This window comes from Triturus cristatus, chromosome 12, assembly GCF_964204655.1.
Source record: "Triturus cristatus chromosome 12, aTriCri1.1, whole genome shotgun sequence".
NCBI classification, from domain to species: Eukaryota; Metazoa; Chordata; class Amphibia; order Caudata; family Salamandridae; genus Triturus; species Triturus cristatus.
The window spans coordinates 694,436,013-694,457,315 of NC_140595.1; the positions used below are offsets into that span (position 1 = coordinate 694,436,013).

The 21,303-nt window shown below is 43.9% G+C and overlaps 1 protein-coding gene across 1 annotated transcript in view; it reads left to right on the plus strand.

Annotated features, from left to right (window-relative positions):
• Positions 1–21,303, plus strand: part of LOC146780114 (uncharacterized) — a 478,834-nt gene that overhangs the window by 146,072 nt on the left and 311,459 nt on the right. The window lies entirely within an intron of this gene.

Genomic DNA, 21,303 nt, shown 5'->3' on the forward strand with positions numbered 1-21,303 from the left:
TTCACCACATTAGCCAGGCTATGCAATAATCCACAATGATATAATCAGGTATTGAAACTAATGCAGCTGAATGTACATGTGCAAGTCTCATTGATCTGCCAATCATCACCCTGTGGTGTGAAAGGCCTGCCTTTCTGTTTGGAGTACTTCCCATCTTCATCAAACCACAGTGAAGTGTGTCAGGCTATTCCAGACCTGTTGAAGCACATAATGTTGCCAGTTTATTCTTGACTGTGCCATTTGCTACCTCTACTACTCCTGGGGGTTGTGGTCAACAATTACAATGGAATCTTTACTTGATTTCAATAGCTGTGCAGATTATCTGTTACACTTCATTCTTGAAGTATACGCCACGATCACTCTCAATAGACCTTGGGAGGCCGAATCTTGGGATCCATTCCCTCTGCATAAATATGGCAACTGTAAAGTTATCTGCTTTCCTGGTAGAAAAACCTACCACTCATTTTGAGAAAAGACAGACAATTACTAAGATATACTTCAGACCATTGCAGTGTGGCATCTCACTAAAATCTGCCTGTAGTCAGGACTTCTGATTTGCCAATGTAATACATGATTGTAACAGTTTTCTAACCCAGATTATTTAAATGACATCAGACAATGGCTACATACATCTTCTACAACGTGTTGAACCCTGTGTTTTCCCAATATTTCTGAAATATCTGAACCAAACTATCTCTTCCCGTATGAGTTTGATTATGCAAATATTTACACACAGGTTGCATCATTGAGTCTGGTAGGATATGTTTTTGTTTTGAATTTACATACAAATATTGGTCATTATTTTTATAGCCTAATGTTTCCAATTTCTTTTTCTCATTTTCAGGAGCATCTTCCTGCAGGTTTCTTAGCTTACTTGATGTGGTCTGTATTAAGTCCATAAACAAGTAGTTTCCATTGTTTGAGCCTTGTGTAATATCATCTGTCAGATTCTTCTTTCCATTCTCTTGGACTGCTGACTCTACTTGCAAGGCACAATACCTTGCTGTTTGGTTAGCATACATTTTCGCAATGTAACCACGTTTGCCAGCCTTATGCGCTATGCACTTCACAAATGCCACTTCCTTTTGCTTCTGGATTGCATCCAACAAATCTAATATGTACATACACTTTTTAATTGGAGCACTTGAGGATGTCATAATCCTCTTTGCGCCTGTCGTTGCCCATAATCATGAACAACATCAAAATCATACAGGCTATTGGTATAGATTGTCACCACTCAGATTTTCTAATAAGTAACACGCTCTTGTGCTGATGGTACATTTGGCAAGATAGATGCTTTCAGTGTCTCTGTAATAGAGCACACTGCATAAGTAGCTCTTAATCTTCTATCCTGGTCTGTCAAACAAGAACCATCAACTAACAATGTCAAATCAATGCCTGTTCCACTGGAAGTTCTTTTATGCCTGGTCTTGGTTTTGTTCATAATTCAGTCATTTCAATACATTCACACTTCAATATGTCATCAATTTCACTCTCCCTGTCTTTACATTTGTCTGAGATTAGAAGCAGTGTTGTTGAGTTCAGGACATTACACATCTGAATGGCAATATTCTCTGGTGCAAGAATTATTTATCCTTACTATTCCAACCTAATGTTTGTTATGTGTTGTGTCTTGATCTTGTGAAATGAATCTCAGCCAAATGTGGGACAGAGACAATTAAAGTATGACCCAGCACAATATTTTCACGTTATTCAATTGCCAAACAAATAGCTGCAATCGATTTCAAACCTCCAGTGTTGGGAAATGGCCCTCTCTGCAGGGTCACTCCCAAACCTTTTGCCTTCCTCCTCCACTTTGTCTAAACTTATTTAAGTTGTTCTTAGGATTCTGAGCACTTTACTACTGCTAACCAATGCTAATGTGCTCTATCCTCAGAAAATTGTAACATTGGCTCAAACCTAATCAGCATAATACATTTACTTAAAAGTCCCTAGCAAAGTGCACTGCATGTGCCCAAGGGCTGTAAAGTAAATGCTACTAGTGGGCTTGTAGAACATGTTGTGCCACACACTTAAGTAGACCTCTAACCATGTTACAGGCCAGCCATTGCAGAGCCTTTGCGTGCAGTTTACACTACCATGTTGACCTGGCAAAATAAACATCCCAAACCTTCACTTTTTAAACATATAAGTCACCACTAAGGTAGACTCTGGACACCCCTTAGGGCAAGTTGCAATTTATTTAAAAGACAGGACATGTACTTTTACGTTTTACATGTCCTGATAGTGCATAAAATCCCAAAGTCGATTTCCTCTTCCACAAGGTCTATCTCTCCAAATAACATTTGGATTACCCAATTACATTTCATAAGTTCCATTTCCAATTGGGAAAAGATAAGACCCCAAAGTCTTATGTCTCTAGAAGCCTAATTTTAAAATCCTAATTTATAGTGAAGTCAATACCCCCAAGTCTTATGTCTCTAGAATCCTAATTTAAAATCCTAATTTATAGTGAAGTCGGATTTTAAACTACAATTCTGAAAATGCCACTTTTAGAAAGTGGACATTTTTTTACTACAGATATTTGGTGTGCTGCCTGTCTCTGATCACGTCTGGGGTCGGTGACAGTTGAACTTTGTGTATTGCCCCTATAGGGCCACATACAATGGGACTTGATGGGCCATCCTAGCAGGATGGGAGTAAGAAGCTGGACCCAGCCTCACTTACACCTGAATAGGATGTGTCCTGTCCCCACATAATGGACTGTATATCCCCCTGTAGTGAGTCTGGATCCAGGGCAGGATGGGAGGACCTCTGTGCACTTCAAAGGCATGTATTTGAAGTTCCTACCAAATTCAAAGGCACAACTTGGTAGAAGTACTGGACCTCTGACAACACCACTTCAGTACACTTCTGGACCGGTGAAGACTCTGCCTGGAAGAAGGACTGATGTGTTGCTGAAGGACTGTCGCTCACTCTGTTGGATGGCTGCTTTGCTGGACTTCTGGCCTGCTGTGCGGCCCTACTGTCTGCTGTTCCCTGCCTGGGTGAGATGCACTGGTCCTGCATCACTTGAACTCAGAGTGATTCCAAGGGCTAACTGGCAGGCCTCCTGATGTGAAGTCTCAGGGACATAAAAGACTTCCTACTTACCTGCTTTTGCACCTGAACTCTGCCATCTGTGAGTCTGCCCTGCCTAGTGGTGCCACCACAGTCCTGGACCCTTGAAAGTGAGACCTATGGTGCTTGCTTGAATTGGGACTAGTGCATCACTCTAGCTGCATGACCAGAACCGGTGCACCGCCCTCACTGAGTGGATTGCCCCCATGCAACGTCTTGGGAACCCCCACTGCACAAGGTCACCACATATACGTCGATGGCATCCTCGATGATGATGCTGAATCTCTGCATTTTAACTCTTCACTGATTGGAGACGGTTCATCATCACTACTGAGCGGATCAGAACCGGCGCATTGCCCACAGTGCTTGGATCAACACTAATGCAAAGCTTCAGCTGAGACCCACAACTTTGACATTGACGCAGGCAGGATCTTGGTACTTTTGTTCAACAGGCCTCACTGGATCCCTGTATCTGGCCTATGCTCCATCGCGGTCGGCGTGAACTTTTGACTTTGTCCTGGTCTGGCGCTACCAGATATCACAAGTAGGTACTTATTGCTTCTAAGCCCAATTCTACAGCTTATTCTTTAAAAATGTATATCCCAAGTTCTACTTATTGGATTTTTGTCATGTTGGTTTATTAAATTAAGTGCAATATTGCTAACCTGGTGTTAAATCTTTTTGCTTGGTGATTTTCCTGTTCACTGTTTGAAGTGGTGCACAAATACTTTACACATTGATTCTAAAGTTATGACTGACTGCTCTGTAAACAGATACAATTGGGTAAGCACAGGTTAATTTAGGGTACGCCTGCCTCTTATCCTGACTAGGACTGTGGTTGCTGCTAGACTAGGGCTCATACCCCAGTCAACGTACAACCCAATTTCCAACATCCAGGAACACTTACAGCAACTGGATCCAGCACTCCTGAAAGATACGCCACTGGACGTATATCAAAAGCACACATCCATCTTTTTCATGACAGAATAAGTAAAACATCATATTGTAATCTGGCATCCAGAGTGGGAGCGCATTACAGAAACTCTCTTTCAGTTTCTTAAATGCTTCAAGGCATTCATGATCAAATGGTAGCAGATCATGTGCATCATTAAAGTAAGCCTCACTAAAGGTTTTGCAATCAGGGACAAGTCTGGAAATTTCCTGTCTCCAACAACACTCAATAATTCCAAGAAACATCCGAACCTACCTATGAATGGTTGGAGGACGCAATTTCAATTACCGAAACACGTTCTTTATAGAATTTTCGCACTTCCTTTTCAATATGGTATCGGAGATAAACAACCTCTCTTTCACAGTACTGCATTTTGGTTGGGGAGAGTAGATGTCAAATTTCAGCCAAATGATTGAACAATGCAATCGTATCAAGTATCAGCAAATCATCAATACTCAGGCACTGTCATTGTTAACTTCTTCCTGCCATGTCATCAGTCAGTATCATAGCAATCTGTTGATAACCTGGATTATATGGCATTTTACTTCTCATGATGTCTTGCATTGCTGAGGCTGTAGGCATTGACATTCAAAATGTTTTTTTATTCTGCATGTTCTGTCCAAAATTCTACATTGCCTTCTGTACCTATTGAATTTGATCAGAGTTCTCTTGAATCATATCAGGATTCTGCCTACATTGCCTTTCCAAGTACCCGATTTGACCACAAAAATGGCAAGCTGTATTCTTTTACAACCCTTCAACATTTCCAATCATTCCTTTTCCTCTACCCCCTTGCATCATTTGATTCATCCCATTAATAAAATTTCACACAAAATTCATACTCAAACCCATTTGATTCTTCGATCTTTTAAAAAATTGTTTTATTTTGAGCAATCATTAACTTTTCCTTCAACTTGTTAAGCCTTTTCTCAAAATACTCACTATTGTTTTTTGTCAATTGCAAGATATCACTAATGCCCTTTGTCGACCAGCACAATGCACTGTTTTGAATTTGATTGCTAATTTAAAACCTTTCACAAACGCAAAAACAAAATCACCAACAGAATTTTTCTCTGGATTTTCAACTCCGCTGTGTTTCCCAAATACCTGCATTATTTTCTCATAATAAGAATGCACTGACTCTTTGGGCTTCTGTGTTGCTCTTATAATCTTTTCCCAATTTAAATCCTTCTCTGGAGTTCATTTCTTCAAATACTCAATTACAGCCTTGTATTTTTCAGCTACATCTGCTGCAGGTGCATTGTAAGGACCAAGTTTAGCTGGTTCTTGTACTGGCCATCCAAAAATTGCCTTATATTCCAACCAAAAATGTCTAGGGACAACAATCTCAAATAATGTGTGATCCAGTGGTAATTTCACGGTAATTTCTCAATGCAAAATGTTTACCGCTTAAAGAGGCTGGACCTTTGCCACTGTGTTATCACTATCAGGAGACTTTGCATAAACATGAAAATCAAGTGCAATTAAATATGTAATGCAATAATGAGAGTTGTGAGTAGTTTTAAAGGGTTTTATTTTCTAATCAAAAGTCAAAGAGGCATATTAGCAAGAACCTCGTTAAAATAACTGCCGCTAAAACGGCTGTAATGGGCATGATAATATGCGTTATCGAATTCCAATAGAAGCCCAGGTTAGATGTGCAGGACATCTAACCTGGGCTTCTATTGAAATTCTATAACGCATATTAGCAAGCCCATTATCGCCATTTTAGCGGCAGTTTCCTGCCGTTAAAACGGTGATAATTTTAACGAGGTTCTTGCTAATATGCCCCGGAGTTCTCTGAATCTTTATTCATTAGTGAAATATCAATCAGGTTACAGAATTGAAAAATAGGAAAAATATTAGAATTAACATACAAGATATTGTAGATTGCATACAAGGCATTCCATAAAGGAAGAAAATGAGGCATAAAATGTCAGTCAGAATCTCTTAAAGAGTTTAAGAAAATATAATTCTAGAGAGAGTTTTGCAAGGCTAATCAATAATTAATAATTGGCAACAATCTCCCATAAAGAGAAATAAAATGCATAGGATAAATTAAGTCTTTGCAAGGCAGTTAGTCAAGGCATGAAATTTAAAGTTTTAGAATCTAAACCTGTCCTGTTTTTCAGCTGGTTTCTCTCTGGCTCAGCGCTGTGCATCTCTACCTTCTGTGTCAGGAGCTGCCCATGTCCCCACCTTCCTCTCTGGCTTCACAGACCCTTAAAAAACTGTGTGTCCTGCCTCGGGCCTGCTAAAAGAAATATGAGCCTGCCCTGCACCTCTCATAGCATACAATATTTCTATCAAAAATACATGTGACTTGTCCAATAGGAGCTTCAGAACACATCGACACCCCATAGGCTGACTGGACACGTCATCAATCAGGTGAGTTCTTTCAACACATTTGAGTCAGATTACTTCACATCCCGAAAACAAGTACATTTTCTGCAGCAAAAAGTACTAATCATGCGGAAACAGAGAATACATATTATATTAATCAAAAAGAAAAATGTGTGCTTTGAAGTTTTCTTTCTACATGATGTAGTGAATAATGTATTGTACAAACAACAGCATGGAGATAAAAGTATGCAAAGGTCTCTCTCATGAAGAGACTTAAACAAAGGCGTAAATTGTAAGAAAAGTTCTTTCATGAAAGCTGGGAGGGAAAGAGCACACATTCCATTCTTATCTTCAAGGCTAAAGGCTTGCAGTTAGCTGAGCCAGCCCAAGCATATTCAGCCTTTCTACACTGTGAAATGCGTGTTAATTCACCACAAATATATGCTACTTTGAGAGTTCAAAATTCATTTCTAAATTAAAAATGTACATTCTATAGTGAGGTTAGATCTGGAATAATCACAATTAAACAAGCATGATTAATTAATTCAGCATGGTTTTACATGAAAGCACTTCAGACGAAAAGCATTTTGACCAGGCCGCATTCATGTGTATTCACTTGCACCAAAATTCTGCGTACCATTTTTTTAAAAAATAAGCAGTTTATGTCTGAAACACAAAACAGAGCAATGCCTAAATCTAGGTTAAATCTGGGCTACATCATGTGTTTACATCATTCAACAACAGGGAAATGTGTATCAACTATGGATCTCATCATACCACTTTGCTGGATCTTCTCTCAACTTTGGAAAGTTATGTATAAAAGCTTACAAATCTACCCTTGTCCATGGGACATGCACTAAATCCTCCCCGGTAACTTCCCTTAAAGAAATTTCAGCCAGTGAATGTGTCCCTCTTCCAAATCACTTGCTATATTACTTGCCAACCTTCCCTCATTGCCTTTGGTTTTCTTTTTATTTGTTGCCTCTTTTTTCCATGATTCTTGATATTTCTTCAAATCATACCAATCTTGTGTTTTTTTAATTAGATCTTCAAAATGGGCCTGCAAGAAATTGGGTTACTGGGTGGGGGGTGTGAAACCTTACTCATTCAGTAACCACAATCCTTGTCAGGGTGAGGCACAAGCAAACTCCAAATTAAAATGTGCACAACCCTCCGGTAGCTTGGCACAGAGGAGTCAGGCTTAACTTATAGACATAAAGCACTTATCCAGCAATTTAAACAGTAATAAAATAACAAATCACACACAAAAGATCCCACATTAGAATAGAAAATAAAGTAAAATGTAATAAATAAAACAAGATAAAAACATCAAAATTCAAATCAATAGAACCTGAGATATGCAGTTTTAAAGATTTTAGTGACAATAGTGCCAAAAAGCACAAAGCGCGACTCTGGATATCTGCTTGTGCTGGACCCGGACCAGGTCACAAGTTCAGGCTGACCAAGGTGGAGTGGTGGCCAGCTACAGGGACCCAGTTAGGGCTCCTGAACAAGAGTATGTTAAATCCTGGTTGTGGAGCGTTGTGAGGTCCAACGTCAAAGATTTTTTGTGCAGCCACAGCAAAGCGTAGGTCCGAGGGGATGCGAGACTGCAAGGCGAGGTCATGCGTCATCGTCGAGGATTCAGTCAATGAGGGGCTTCTGATGTGAAGTCCAACACTGAAGATCTGTCATGCAGTCAGGGCAATGCATCAGTTCAAAGGAGTTGCATGGCTGTCATGGAACCAGGTCATCGCCGTCAAGGCTGCCATCGATGAGGAATTTGTGATGCGAGGGCATATGCTGAGGATGCATTATGCAGTGTCGGTTGGCAATGCATTTTCAGAATTCTGATTAAAAATCTGAATTTACGATTAAAGAAGGCTTTTAATTACAATTGTTTAGACACCATACTCAACGTATCTACCTGGCTCCTATTGGAAGTTACAACTTATTAAATTAATATGGTAACTCCAATGTTATCCTATAGAAGAGGCGGGCCTTAAAGTAGTGAAAATGGATTTAAGAATGATTCACAACAAGGCAGGACATGTAAAACTTAAAAGCGTATGTCCAATTTTTAAAATACACTACAACCTGCTGTCTGGGCTGTCTGGGGCCTACCCTAGGGGTGACTTACATGTATGCCCAAAGGGGAGGTTGTCTCGCAGGTGCTTAGGGTGGTGGCTGTCGTATCTGAGCAAGCTATTGCTGTCTGTGGATTTTTTGCATGTCTTGGTAGTGAGCCTACCTTCATTTAGTGAGTTTGATAGGTCAAGGAAAGGTATTTCTGTAGTTTAAAGGTTCTTGCTTAATCTAGGAAAACGATCAAGTGTATTGACCCATTCACAGAACTCTGAACAGGTGTCTAGTACACCTGGCAACAGAATCAGTATATCATTGATATACCTCCGGCAGATCAGGATGTTGGTTTTTTAGGGGTCGTTCTTGCTCTGGGTGTACTTTTTCTCGAAATCGGCCATATAGAGGCAGGCCAGGCTAGGCACAAAGGTACTACCCATCGAGGTGCCCTGCGTTTGGTGGTATATCTGTTCCTTGATTGAAAGTAGTTCCCCTTGAGAGCCAAGGTTGTGCAATCCATGATGAAGCTGATTGGGGTGGGGGAAGTTCAGTCTTCATCCCTGAGGGTGGTGCATCAGAATGTCTTGCTAGAAGCAGGGTGACCGCTGGTGGTCTCCCAACAGGCCCCGGTGCCTCCTCCCCTCCCTACCCATCCCCTACCACCGGGTCGCATGTGTCCCCTTCAACCCACACCATCCCCCCACTGCATTGCGTCACTATTTTTCCACTCTATTATGTTGCAGGCACTGCTCCACTCGCCATTCAATGAGTAACCTGGACGTCACGGTTGGGGCAAATAGCCCCCCCTTCTAGGTGAGTCAACTCATACCCTCCCCCTCTTGCCATGGGTTGGCTTGAAAGGGGCACATGTTGTTGTACACTCCTGTGGTGGAATGCCACCACCCTACCCCGCTGGAGGGCCCACCATTACTGGACATATAGATATGTGGTCCACTACATTACCGATGCACAACTGCTTGATGTGTGGAGTTGCATGCACTTGGATGGTCTGTCTGGTTTTTAATTTGCACAAATGCAGGATATAGATTAACCAAGGTCGATGGGGTTGGTAATAGACTAGGCGGCGGCCTTGCCGTGATTATGAGAGAAGGCTGTGAGATCTCGTACAAGAGAATCGAAGATACAGGACTGATTGAGGCCATGTCCTTCTGTACTAAATTCTCTACGATCTCCTCTATGGCTGGACTTCTGGTCTATAGACCCCCGAATGCACTGACTGCCCACTGGCAAAAGTTGTATGACACCATTGCTGACCTCTCACTGAGACATACTAATTTCACAGTTCTCGGTGATTTTAATGTCCATATGGACTGAGAACTGCCCCTTAGTGGTTCAACTAGCTGATACCCTAAAAGGGCTAAACCTGTTTCAAAAAGTATTACTGTATACACATGTGGCTGGCCACACACTTCATCTACTTTTTACTAATGATCACACATTACATGTAGAGGAGCCCTTACCTGTGACCTGGTCGGATCCCTGGCTGGTCCCTTTCCAACTGACTTGGGGTGCCTGTAATAATCAGGTCTGATCAACATTTGAGGACAGGTGAAATTGGGGGAAGATTTCACCTGAATCTATGGGTTGTGAGTTTCAAAACACCCCCACCCTAAGCTTACAGTTGATCCGAGCCAAGATGTTTCAGTCTTCAACGGTTGGGTAAAATCAGCCCTTGACAAAATAGCCCCAATTAAGACTATGAAATTGGCCAGGAATAAACGTTCAACCCCTTGGTTTACTATGGAGCTTCGCATGGAGAAAAGCCTATGTAAGAAGCTGGAGCACGTTTTGCAGAAAAATTATGAGCCACTGGCCAAGCACGCAAACAAAGCAGCACTGAGGAAATTTCACAGTCTAAAATGTAAGATCATCAGGGACTATGTCTCTAAGTAGATTAAATCCTCTGACAATTCTGTAAAAGAAGTTTTTAAGATAGTCCAAGGGTTTCTTAAACCACAAGCCCAGAAGAGCACTATCCCACCTTCCAGAACTAAATTTTAGCTATCTATTCCTCTTTTTCTTCCATGGGACCATTTGATTTGGTAACACATACCCCACAATATCTGAGCCTGTGGTCAGTTTTCCGCCCTTTTTGCCCGGAAGCGTCCTTGGTGGAACAAAACAAAACAAAATCAGCCTCTCCGTTGGACCCCTGCCTGGACAGATTTTTTAAGCTGCTAGCCCCCTGGTTCAATCCTATATTGAACTCTATCTGGAATGCCTCGTTAGAGACTGGGGTCTACCCTACCAGCTGGAAAAAAGCATTTGTTCGGTCAATCCTGAAGAAAGAGGACGCTGACCCAACAGAGCAAGACAATTTTAGACCAATATCTCTTCTGCCCCTCCCGGCTAAAAGTCTGGAAAAGGAAGTCCAGAGACAACTTTTGGACTTCCTGGAGTTGAACAACCTTCTGCATGACTCCCAGTCTGGATTTAGATCGGGCTACAGTACGGAGACAGCCTTGCTTGAGGTCGCGGAGTCAATTAGTGAAACCTTAGATCAGGGCAGCTGTGTGATGCTGGTGCTTTTGGACTTTTCCGCAGACTTTGATACGGTGTCACACAGGATTCTCCTACATAGGCTTAATCATTTAGGAGTGACAGGAACTGTCCTGGCATGGTTCCGCTCATTTCTTGAGGGTCGCTCTCAACAAGTGATCCTTCACCCCCATGTCTCCAGTTCCAGTCCCCTCATGTGTGGTGTCCCTCAGGGCCCAGCTCTAAGCCCAACGCTTTTTAATGTAAATCTTTGTCCCCTCACGGCAGTTGTTGAGCAGTGTGGGGTGAAACTTGTCTCGTATGCCGACGACACACAATTAGTGTTCTCCTTCAGGGAACACAATGAGACAGATTTCACCAATTTTAAGCAGTGTCTTTTAAATATCTTGTCTTGGATGACGGATAGTTGCTTAAAATGAAACACTGACAAAATGGAGGACCTGTTATTTAATCAACCTCCTCCCCCTCGTTCGGGACTCTGGTGGCCGACTGAGCTAAATCCACCCCCTCTGCCAGTTGCCTCTGCCAGGAACCTGGGGTTTAAGTTTGATTCTCAACTTACGGGCAAGGCGCAAATTGCTTATTTCTCCACACTGTGTTCCTGGAAGTTGAAGGCTCTGCGGAGATTCCTTCACTTCCTGCCAATGGACTGTAGGAAGACAGTGTAGCATGCATTAGTCACCTCCAAACTTGACTATGCTAACAGCCTCCACCTTGGTCTTCCTGAGTATTTACTCAGGAGGCTACAGATTATTCAAAACGCGGCAGCCAGGCTAATTAGGAATGTGCCACTGCGACATCACATTACCCCCCTATTTGTGCAGTTTACACTGTCTTCTGGTAAAAAGAAGACTAGAGTATAAGGTACTGACCTTGGCACACAGAGCAGTCAGAGGTATCGGTCCCCAATACCTGAAGCGGAGACTTCAGAAATACAGCCAGGCCAGAGTACTCAGATCAAACAACCAGAATCTACTGGTGATTCCTCGTTTTGCAAAGGCTAGGATCGGCGGCCGTGCTTTTACGGTGAAAACCGCTACATTATGGAAACCTTATTTAGGAAAGCTTTGAAAACTTGGCTCTTCGGCCTGCCATAGTACTCACTGTCCAGTCCGGTTCATTCTTTACAGGTTGGATGCGCTGCTAGTGCCGGGACACTTCCGTTGGAGGTAGCTGCGCGCTCTACAAGCTCCAATATTAATAATTATAATAACAAATGTTTTTATACTATGTCCTGCACAGCTGCCCTTCCCTTGTCCCTACCCACCACGGGCACTTGTGTTTCCTAACTACTTATAACTGTGGTTGTGGAACCATCTTGTACCTGTGCTTTCTCTCCTCCAGATGTTTTCCAGAAGATGTAGACCATTTTACATCGGTTTAATCATTTTTTCACCTTGAAACAGGACTACAGCATGAGTCCAGACTATAGGGAATGTGAACTCCTTTCACATACACCAATTCCGTCCCCTTAGAGTAGATGAGGATTCCCCTGGTCCTAATGAAATGCCTAGATCCGCCTGGACAACATAGGGTATGAAACATGTCAACCTCTGCACATTTTACACATCATCCTGAGCTGAAGTAGGTACAAATCTCCCTCCTCAGCCACGACTTCCTAGTCGATTTTTACTCATAGCACAGAATCCCAGCGAATAAATATTTTTGGGAGAATCCTGTAGCAATTTTTAAACCACACTCACGTTCTCCCACCTCTACTCGCTACACATACGCCCTACTATTATCTTTTAGCTTCACGATGGCAGCCAGAGAAGATATATGGCACAGAGCCCCCCTGTGGGGCCCGTTGGGCATTGCAGTGCTGACCCAACGAGGAGCTGTCCTATGATGAAGCATAGAAAAACCAAAGGGGATGATGGACGGAGTGTTGAACATTGCAAGCACTCACCCCCAGTCAACTGATCTGGGTTTAATCCATCATCATTATTTAGCTCACTCCGCCACCCCAGTTCAGACATGGCCATATGCAAATCAGTCTGACCCTGTGCCTCATGGGAACAGTCCAGCCCGAACTGCCAAGCCATGTCTTCCCTGGACCAGAAACATGCATCCTGGGACCGGTTTCGGGTTCATAACCCTCATCAGCAAGGCTATCTTGAATCCAGTGGCAAAGTGAGCAAGGGACCCACGTCTGGGCATCCCCTGCCAACTTAGAGTGAACAAAGCAAAACCAAAGGGGATGATGGACGGAGTGTTGAACATTGCAAGCCCTCACCCCCAGTCAACTGATCTGGGTTTAATCCATCATCATTCTTTAGCTCACTCCGCCACCCCAGATCAGACATGTCCATATGCAAATCAGTCTGACCCTGTGCCTCATGGGAACAGTCCAGCGCGAACTGCCAAGCTATGTCTTCCATGGACCGGAAACAAGCATCCTGGGACCGTATGATACTATGCTGAGCCCATGGTGTCTGACGATGGCAGCGAGGGGGGCATGTAGATGTTGAAGAGCGTGGGGCTGAGCGATGATCCCTGGAGCACTCCGCAGTGGATCTCTGTGGGTTCGGAGAGAAAAGGAGGGATCCTCTGTGTTCTTCCGGAGAGAAAAGATCAGACCCATGAGAGGGCGGTTCCTCGTATTCCAGTGTTGTGTAGTCTGGCTGTGAGAGTGTGATGTGAGACGGTGTCGAAGGCTGTGGAGAGGTCTAGTAGGGTGAGGGCTGCGGTGTGTCCCTGGTTGAGTAGGTGGCAGTGAGGAGGGCGACTCGGTGCTGTGGTTGCTGCAGAATCCAGACTGGGAGGCATCTAGGATAAAGTTATCTTCGATGAAGGCAGTCAGCTGGGTGTTTACGAGTCTCTCTGTGACTTTGGTGGCAGAGGGGAGGAGAGAGATGGGCCGGTAGTTTTTCAGGTCTGTTGGGTCGGCCGTGGGCTTCTTCAGGAGGGGTTTAACCTCCGCCCGTTTCCAGTCGTCTGGGAAGATACCAGATACGAAAGAGGCGTTGATGGTACGTCCTAGTTCAGGTGCGATGGCGACGGGGGCCCTGTGGTAGATATCCGGTGGGCAGGGGTCTGTGGGGGCTCCTGAGTGGGTGTTTTTCATGGTCACTGTGGTGTGTTTGACGGTGGTAGGATTCCAGGTTGTGATGGACGGCTCCTTGTCGGTGGTGGTGGCAAGGGGGGTGGCGTCCAGAGTCTGTTGGCTGAAGTTGTCGTAGTGAGCATTGATTTTCAGATGGAAGTAAGAGCAGAGTTCCTGGGAAGATGTGACGTCCGAGGCTTCACTGGTGGGTTTGGTGAATTGCTGTATGGTGTTGAAGAGTTCTTTAGCGTTGGTAGCGCTGGTGTGGATTTTTTTCTTGATGAAAGTCCGCTTGGTGTCTCTTATGTACTGGTGATATTCCTTCAGGGCACTCCTGTAGCTGTTTAGGTCTTCCATGGTTTTCCGGTTTCACCAGGTTTTCCCGAGGTGTCTGCAGGAGCATCTGGCTTCTTGGAATTCGGTCGTGAACCAGGCAGCTTTTGGGGGGCGTTGTTTGCCAGGGTGGCGTAGGGGTACGAGTTTGTCGGCGCAGCTGGAAATTCAGCAGTGAAATTCCTGCGGAGTTGGCGTTGGTCATGGTGCAGGGTGGGTCTAGGAGGAGGTTGGTGTTGAGGTGCTCCTCTGTGATCTTGCTCCTGTTCCTTCGAGGTGGGCCCGGGGGGGTTCTGGGTCTGGTGGGGGTGTTGAAGGTGAAGTGTACGCAGTGGTAGTCCGTCCAGAGGGGCTGCTAGGTGTGGCTGAAGTGGATGTTTGTTATTTCTGCAAAAATGGCACTAAGGGAGTGTCCTGCTATGTGTGTGGAGGTGGTGACGAGCTGCTTCATTCTGAGGCTGAAGAGGTTATCTAGGAGGGTGATGGAGTCAGGGTCGCGGCGGTTGTCGAGGTGGAAGTTAAGGTCTCCAAATAGGATGTAGTCCGTAGAGGTGATGGCGTGGAGAGCGACGAGGTCGGCGATGGTTGAGGCGGATTGGGTGGGTCTGGATCTGGAAGTGGAGGTGTTCTGTGTTGTGGTGGGGGTCACTCGTGTTGGAGGTGGAGAGTCAGAGTGAGGTCTTGTGTGTGATGTGCAACGGCATTTCCTCTTCCTGGGCAGTGAGGTGGTCCCTTTTCTGGATCTTGTATCCATCGGGATGGCGTTGGCGATGTCAGGGCCGGAGGAGACATTAGTCCAGGTTTCCGTGAGGAAGGCGACGTCAGGCGAGAAGGTGTCGAGCAGGTCCCAGATCTCGATGGCTTGTCTATGCAGAGAGCTTATGTTGAGGAGTATGTAAGTCAGAGTTTCGGTTTTGCGGGGGTTCAGCAAGTCTTTGGCGGCCATGGGAGTGCTGTTGATGGTGAAGGATCGTCGGCAGTGTCTGCAGGAGAACTGTCCTTGTGTGGTGTTCAGTGTTGCTATTTGGCAGTCGTTGTGTCTTACGGGGTTGAGTGTGTGGAGGGCGGCAGAGTTGTATCGGCGGGGTTCCGGAGATCCAGGGTCCCTGGCACTGGCCGTGTTCGGGTCGCGGACGGGGGCAGACGGGCTTGCCTTAGGCGTGCCTTTGGCACGCCAGCAGCGCGCCCTCTGAGCAACCAAGCAGCGGCCACCATTAAGTAGGGGAGGGAGGCGGGACTCGAGGTAGGGAGGCGGTAGCGGAGGCTGTGTCGGTGGGAGGGGCTGCAGGGGCAGCAGTGGTGGGAACCAGCAGGGAGCAAGAGAATTACAAATTATTAAATTGAACCAGGGGCTGAGCAACAGGTCATCCACCCCTTTCACCTTAGCCCTCTCGCGACCAGCTCCCCCCACTTTTCTCCACCTCCCGTAACCCTGTCCTTTTTACATCCCCTCCACAAGTTAGAAACTGTTACTTGGTTAGACTAGGTGATTTTCATACTCCTATAGGGATCTGACCCTCATAATCTGGCTAAAGCCAGGTGATGGCAATTCATCTTGTGATCATGCACACCGATGAGGATGTTGTCTGTGGGCAGCCACATGGGCTGGATTGCTCTACTCCTCCTCCCTGTGCCACCTCCCTTGGAAGCTTAACTGTACATGGCATGATATGTCTAGCTGAGGGTTCCCTTTATTCACTTACTCACCTACCTGTTTGCGTGATAAAATATAAATAAAGGCTGCAAATAATAAAAAAGGGCTACTAAAGTGGCTGGCACAATCGGTGATTCAGACCCACTAATAGCATTTAATTTACAGGCCCTGTTCACAGGTAGTGTGACTTTATTAGGGACGTATAAGTAAATTAAATATACTAATTGAGTATAAGCCTATTGTACCAGGTTTTAAGGAAAGAGCACAAGCACTTTAGCACTGGTTAGCAGTGGTAAAGTACATACAGTCCTAAAGCCAGCAAAAACGAAGTCAGCAACACAGGAGGATTGAAGGCAAAATGTTAGTGGGAATACCATTCCAAGGTGCCAGGTCTAACAGGGCCCTCAAAGTAATTATTAGACCCATCTCTTTGATGTCCTCATGCGTCAAATCCATTTTGTGATTTTGTTTTACATTCTTCATTTTACTAATGTCAACTTCTAATTTGTCAGCCAATTCTACTAATTTATCATGTTCTTCATCAGCACATCTTGATGCTTCTTTTACCATATACCTAATTTCCTCAGCATTATATGTTAATAATCTCTTCAAATCCACATTTCCCTGAAGCATCTCTCCAAGTTTTTTAAAAATTCCGGTACAGACGTCCTGAGGAGGTGACTATACCACCACTGTTCTTTCAGAGATAACCTGTGCCAGTTTCACTTGTGCTTTGGTCCCACTGATTCCAGGGATTGCCACTGTGACTGAAACGTCTGACTGAGATCTTGGCACAGCTCCAGTAGAAGCTTGCACCACTGTGGTGTCACCACGTCCATTTTCTGTCAACCCCTACAGTAGTCTGCATTGATTCCCCTGGTCTATCTGAATACAGAGGAGGTCTTAAAATCAACAGTTCATTTATGAATTTTTCATCGTCATCCTCAGGCTCCCCATTCTCTTTTTTGTCTTTCTCTTTGTTTGCGTATTCCCTTGACTATAGCAGGAAATGTTTCAATACATTCCAGAATATCGCACCTCTCTTGGCATTCTAATTTACCTTCCAACCAGCTCCAATAGTATTTTTTCATAGTCCTGTCTTTCTTACTGCTCTCTTTCTCGGTTGCCAGGCAGTTCCATTCATTAAGTGTCTCAAACTGCATAGTTCTAGGCATTGGTCTCATGTTATACATTAGGTGATTCAGAAAGTCTAATTATTGAATACTAAAAATACCTTCCATTGGAAATTGTAATGCCTCATTATGGGCTGTATATTTATTCTATTCAGAGATCATGACACAAGTATAATTTTATCATCATTTCATAAGCTGGCATGCCTTTACTCTGTAACTATTTGTCCTCTCTAGATCAATCATCCTTAGGCTTGGGTTTCATAAATTCTCCACCCATGTTTCAAACTCAAACTCAAAATAATCCAAAGAATCAAGTATATGAATTTAGCATACAAAAGCCAACAGCAGTGCAGCTCTGTCAAAGGTCAACCTATCACAGCGCAACTATACTGGCAAATAACCAATCAGAGCGCAGCCTAGTGACATGTCACATCAATCCCAGTACGCTCCCTAGCCGAGCAACCAATCACAGTATGATTTCTCTGTGAACAGGAAAACAACCACAGAACCACATTACACATTTAAATAAAAAAAAACCTCTTTGTAATGTAATGTAAAATAGCATTTGTACCGCGCTGCAGTCACTCCAGGGAGCATCAAGGCGCCAGATACTGATTTAGTGATGAAGGAAACAGGTAGGGAGTGGATGGAACTCACCCAACTGTTACACTAGTGCTCTAACGCGGGAGTCCTGTAGCTTGAAAATCCAGGTTTTCAGTCCCTTTCTGAAATCTTTTTCCTTGTCTAGGGCACGAAGGTCGGGGGGAAGAGTGTTCCATGCTTTTGCCCCAAGTACTGGAAGGGATTTGCCACCTCTTGTGCTGAGCTTGAACCTAGGTACTGACAGGAGATTAGAGCTAGATGAACGGAGATTGCGAGAGGGATGGTATCTGGCGAATCTCTGCTGTAGGTATTTTGGTCCCAGAGCATGGGTGGCTCTAAAGGTGATAATCAGTATTTTGAAGAGGACTCTCTTGTTAATTGGGAGCCAATGTAGAGTATTTAGTGCAGATGATGCAGAAGATTTCTTCGGCCATTTAAGGACTAACCTAGCTGCGGCATTCTGCACCATTTGAAGTTTATGTGTGGTGGTTTTTGTAGTACCTGCATATAGACTATTACAATAGTCTATCCGCGACGTCACCAAAGCAACTGTTACCGTCTTCCTAGCCTCAAGAGGAAGGAGGTCGAAAAACTTCCTGAGTCCTTTAATAATGGCAAAGCAGTTTCCTGCCACTTTCAAGGCTTGCTGCTTGAACGAGAGGTTGCTGTCAAATGTAATCCCTAGGTTTCGTGCCGATTGGGTTGTGTTCGGTGGGATTTCTGCCTTTTCTGGCCACCAGGTTTTGGGCGTGAAGTTGTTATTTGGGCCCATTGGCACGATTTCTGTCTTGCCTGTGTTGCATTTTAGATGATTGACTTTCATCCAATCAAAGGTTGCCGTGAGGCAGTTTTTAAGTTTTTCTTCCCATTCCTGTGTGTCTTTGTCCAAAACCAATATCAATTGAGTATCGTCAGCATAGGCGACTACATCAATTCCAAATGACGATATTAGTTTAATTAAAGGGGCGGTGTAGACATTAAACAGCGTTGGGCTGAGGCTTGAGCCCTGTGGGACGCCCATCTTTATCAATTTTTCCTTGGAGCGAAATTCTCCGAGAGTAACTACTTGTCTCCTGTCACTCAGGAAGTTTTTGATCCATTCCAACACTGTGCCGGAAATGCCAGAGGTTTCAAGTCTGTTAATCAGAATGGCGTGTGACACAGTATACTTTAGAAAGGAAATAAAATTAGCATTTAAGACAATTCACTCACAATTTTGAAAACTCAGTAGTTAAGTTAGCAACTCGATTTCAGCAAAGACGAGAAAAACATTATCAGTAAATAAGATTGGATAACAGACGGGCTACAAAGTTCTTGCTTGGCAAACTTTGAGTTGAAGAATTCTACCTCCGATTCAACGTATTGCATCCCGTGCACTCAGGGCAAGCACAATAATGCAATTTAAACTCTCAAACCTGTTAAGAAAAACTGTTAATACAAAGTCCTCATAAAAATGTAAGTGGTTTGTCGCCCTACACACCACAATGCAGACAAAGTAATTAATATCTCAAGGTCTCAGATTTTTGACAAATCCAGTAACTAACTCAATTCTGTTTCAATACAGAACAACTTCAAATGGGTTTTGAAATATGAACAATACTTGAACACAAGAGAAACCAGCCCACCAATGGAACCCAGGATCATAATCGCATCTCCGAACAGCTTGGAACACAACAAAGATCAGTCTTCAGACACTCATACTCAGAGGTCACTGATTTGGAGAGGGGGATGAGCAGGAGCAGGAGAAACATCTGAAAAAGCATCAATTGTTAAATAAATGGCATCTCACACAAGGATGTAGCACACCTACTTCACATAAGTGATAACACTTCTAGACAAGGTAGCCAAATATTTATAAGTGTAACATTATTAATTTATCGGTTTTGACTCCATAGATCACTACAATAATTAATTATAACTCTCACTCTTAGTGGAGAGGTGTGGCTCACTGGTTAGAGGTGGCAGATCCGTAAGCAGAGAATCGGCCAGGGACCAGGGTTCAATTCCCAACGCAGCAGGGTCGTGGACCAGGGTCAAAACAGACTCGATAATTCTCCCCTCGGTACCTACTCTAACCAGGAACACACTCAGCAACTCTGGGCATTAAGCTTGCCTCATCTCTACAACAGCCCCCCACAGATGCCGAGGATGCCTGGTTTCACCTTGGAGATACCCAGAAAGGGACCATCTCACAGGGATAGCCAGGACGGGTTCCCCAGCGGTCTATAGCGCCGGGACACTTCCGAGTAGCTGTGCGCTGTATAAATGAAAATAACATAACATATGCACTTACCACCTTACTATTTTCGCCCTCTGTATTTTGACTATGATATTCTGACAACTCGATATTCCCTACTTGATTTTCCAGACTGCAACCCTTGCATTAGAATGTGTGAGGTTAATAAAGACAAACCTAAAATAACTAGAACTCATCGTCATTTTAAAGTATGTCACATCTGGCAGAAGAGTTTAGCATTAAATAAGAACTTATCTCTAAAATAAAACATATTGGGTGAGTTTGAGAACAACGTTGATAGGTCATGTCACACTATTTATAGATAGGATTCTTGCCAAGTATTACCTGCCAAAAACATGTAGGAAATACCTAGGGGTACGTAATGTGCACATTCACAAAGAGTACACGCACAATTAGCACTTGCGTCGATACCACCAAATTGGAATCCAGTTTCAGGAGCAAATGGGAATTTGCAATCAAAATGGAATTAGCTCCTTTCTTGTAATCAGGGCCTAGGAATGAAAAAGACCCAGGGGCAGATTTAAAAGCCCCTTGCGTCACTTTTGGGACGGAACGGTGGCGTAAAGATGCAGAAAATTTAGAACGTGACGCATCTAGAGAGATGAGTCATCTTGTAAAGCCCTGCGTGACATTATACCTGCGTCAGGTATGATGTATGCAGGGTAGGCGTTCCCACGCAGGAGAGCCTCGTAAAGGTGACGCAGTGAAATCTACAAGATTTCACTGCGTGACATTTAGGACGCCACTGCTTCAAAACCTTACGCATGACGCAGTGTATTAGGAAGAGGCTGCAACACACATTGCTGGAGTTGCGTTGTGCTTGCGACACGACTCCAGCAATGCGTGACTTTTCCGCAAACAGATGCATCAGAATTTCTGACGCATCTGTCAATCATTGCACCATAGTGCACCGTATTGTAAATACGGCGCATCTATGGTGGCGCAAGGGTTTTTCACGCAGGCGCAGGGAAACTGGTGCATCTATACAAATGCGTCAGTTTCTTATAAATCTGCCCCGCAGTGTACTAGCACTGAAAGTAGAAAAAATTAAGAAAGCTGGAACTGCATTGTCAAAGCTGACAGCATCATGAACGTCTCATTAGGACCAAGTACATTTTTTTTTACATTGCCAGGACTGCCATGTTTTTTAGCCCTGGTCCATTAGTTGCACACATTACTCATTACTAAGGTCTTTAAGAAATAATCATGTGCTAGTCTCTATATGCTTCAGACTCAGAGGTAAATTTACGTGTAATGTATTGGGAACTGCATTGTCAAAGCTGACAGCATCATGAACGT